Raw genomic sequence first — 3,345 nt, 5'->3', positions numbered from 1 at the left:
TCCCTGCTCCACCCCTGGGAGACAGTAATAAGCCTCCGCCATGGACGCAGTGGTGTGCTGGTAACTGTGTAACAACTGTCTCTCCAGAGGGTGAGGGAAGCCCTGTTTTATAGCACTTGCCAATTTCTGTGGTGTAAACTTTCCCACCACGGCCAATTTTAAGCTACCAACACGGTCTCACTGAATGTGAAAGCAGGAAGAAACGTCTACAGTTGGCACTCGAGAGCTAGAATGAGCTGGCCCCAGCACACCACTGTGGGGATCAATGGCTAGTCAGCACACCCACCTATTTCCCCATCCCCACCTCGTTCCTCAGGGGAGCTGTGAAGTCCAAGAGGCAAGACACTCTTCCCATTCCTCTTTACCTTGGGTCTCCGTTAGAGCCTTGAGAAGGAGTTGTGGAAGAAAGCACCCTACTGTCTCTTCCGCCCACCCCACCCTCCAAATATTCTCCATCCTGTTGTAGAGACTTCGTGCTTCAAGGAGGCATATGTTTTCTTTGCGTGATTACTGGTAAATAGTTTAACATGAAAGTGCCTAATTGCGATAATGATAACTGAAATCAGCTTATACTAAAATGAAATTGACTACTATGTTTCTTTCCTGTTTAGATTGTGGTTAACAGCAAATAATGGTGTCATATGTCAAGAAACATCCTTTTGCGTCAACTACTTCTTTTTTTTTTTTTTGTATTTTTCTGAAGCTGGAAATGGGGAGGCAGTCAGACAGACTCCTGCATGTGCCCGACCGGGATCCACCCGGCATGCCCACCAGGGGGCGATGCTCTGCCCCTCCGGGGCATCACTCTGTTGCAACCAGAGCCATTCTAGCGCCTGAGGCAGAGGCCATGGAGCCATCCTCAGCGCCCAGGCCAACTTTGCTCCAATGGAGCCTTGGCTGCAGGAGGGGAAGAGAGAGACAGAGAGGAAGGAGAGGGGGAGGGGTGGAGAAGCAGATGGGCGCTTCTCCTGTGTGCCCTGGCCGGGAATTGAACCCGGGACTTCTGCACGCCAGGCCAACGCTCTACCACTGATCAACTACTTCTTGATTCAAATTAAAATTTAAGATACATAGCTGTCCTTAAAATGTCCAATCACATTATAGTTATTTTTTGCAAATATTTCCTGAGCACTCCTGTACGTATAAAGGATATTAGGTGCAGGCATGGACACAAGCTGGCCAATAAGAAGAGCCATATATTGAGCATTGGCATGTGTCAAGGACTGTGCTAAACAATTTGCATTTATTGTCCATGTAGCTCAATCTTCATAATGAGCTTTCATGGAAGATTATTTTCATCCTCAGAAAGAGAAATATGTTTAGAACCAAACCTGTCTCACTGATTATCAACTCTAGGTCTTTCTTCTGAGTCATTCTGTATTAGTCTGGTGGAGCTGCCCTTGTTAAGAACCGCAGACTGGGTGGCTTACACAACAGAAATTTACCTTCTCATAGGTCTGGGGGCTGGAAGTACCAGATTAAGGTCCAGCAGGGTTGGCTAGTGAGGACATTCTTCCCGGCTTGCAGAAAGCTACCTTCTCGTTGTGTTTTCACATGGCAGATAGAGAGGAAGGGATGGAGAGAGAAAGGGAGGGAGAAAAGCAAGGGGAAGAGAGAAAGAGAGAGACATTTCAAACTCTTGGGTCTCGCTTCCTCTTCTTCTGAAGACACCAGTCCTATAAGATGATTAGGGCTCTAAGCTTATTATGTCATTTAACTGTAATTACCTCCTAAAACCCCTGTCTTCAAAGTTAGTCACATTGAGGGTTACAGCTTCAACACATGGACCTTGAGGGGACACAGTTCAGTCCACAGCACACTCTAACATGCTTCTTTTCCATCAACAGTTCCAGATATAGATCAAAATTTGGAGGCATGAAAGTGATCATTGGAAAGCAGTTTCCATGCCCACAGCCATCTTCCCATGTGGTGTCTACAGTTATGAAGAAAGGTAGGTGTATTGAGATGTTCATAGGTAGCAATAAAAACAAAGTACTAGCCCTGGCTGGTTGGCTCAGTGGTAGAGCATCAACCTGGCGTGCAGGAGTCCTGGGTTCGATTCCCGGCCAGGGCACACAGGAGAAGCACCCATCTGCTTCTCCACCCCTCCCCCTCTCCTTCCTCTCTGTCTCTCTCTTCCCCTCCTGCAGCCGAGGCTCCATTGGAGCATAGTTGGCCTGGGTGCTGAGGATGGCTCCATGGCCTCTGCCTCAGGCGCTGGAATGGCTCTGGTTGCAACAGAGCGACGCCCCAGATGGGCAGAGCATCGCCCCCTGGTGGGCATGCCGGGTGGATTCCAGTCAGGCGCATGCGGGAGTCTGTCTCACTGCCTCCCCACTTCCAACTTCAGAAAAATACAAAAAAACAAACCTAAACCCCACACAAAAAACAAAGTACTGATTAACCCCCCCCCCCCAATCTAGATGAATTTTAAATGCACTACGCTGATTTCTAGTGCGGACTCCTGTCCACCGGGGCAGATCTCTGGGAAAGTGGCTGGGCCCCTCTTCTGCAGGCACCTGGCCGGAGGAGGCTGCTGTCTGGACAGAGCGAGAAAGAGCAGTGCTGAAGGGCTCCGGCCCACTAGTGCCTTCACATTGGATTGGCTCTGGCTGTGCAGCCCGGGTGCCTCTGGTGGGATCACTGGCTATGCAAAAGCAGGTAGTGTCCCATCCCTGGTGGCTGGGCTCCTCTTCGGTGGTTTGGCAGGTCTGGTTGCTTATCAGCTGTCTTGGGACCTGAGGAACATCTGGGTTTTCCTAGTTACATCTGGAACCCTGACTGGCATTATGGGAATGAGATTCTACCACTCTGGAAAGTTTATGCCTGTGGGCTTCATTGCAGGTGCCAGTTTGCTGATGGTCGCCACAGTTGGAATTAGTGTGTTCTATAGACCCCATCAGTCATAGTCATGACCCAGCTTGGATTCATGGAGAATTTTAAAACTTCTACAATTTTTAGAATAGTAAGAGAAATAAATGCAGCATTTTCACATATATACTGACATTTTACTTAAAAAAAAAAAAAAAGAAAGATACTGAAGTTTGCAGAGAAAAGTATCAGTTGTTATTACAACCCTGAAGAGGTGGGCAGACTATAACGTAAGAGCTTATTATTATAATACCATCATATAACTAGATTCTTATATATCAGTGTTATTTCTTCTTTCTGTGCCTTTACATAAAGTCTCAAGGGGTAAAATGTTAGTGTCAATATTGGGGACCCTGAAACCCCACACCTTATTTAGAGGAACAGTGTGAAAAAAAATCTCTTAGATTTAGGATATCTATTCTTTTGCTCATCTTAGAGCACAGGCCCATTCTGAACTATGTTAAATGAAATATC

General features: G+C 47.1%; 1 pseudogene; it reads left to right on the top strand.

Moving 5' to 3' along the window:
• The first annotated feature begins 1,875 nt into the window (after positions 1-1,875).
• On the top strand, positions 1,876-2,987 carry LOC136381454 (transmembrane protein 14C pseudogene; annotated as a pseudogene).
• Positions 2,988-3,345: the final 358 nt, after the last annotated feature.

Source organism: Saccopteryx leptura, chromosome 9 (assembly GCF_036850995.1).
Source record: "Saccopteryx leptura isolate mSacLep1 chromosome 9, mSacLep1_pri_phased_curated, whole genome shotgun sequence".
NCBI lineage: Eukaryota > Metazoa > Chordata > Mammalia > Chiroptera > Emballonuridae > Saccopteryx > Saccopteryx leptura.
Note: the sequence above shows the minus strand (reverse complement) of the source record. Positions and strands in the feature narration are given on the sequence as shown.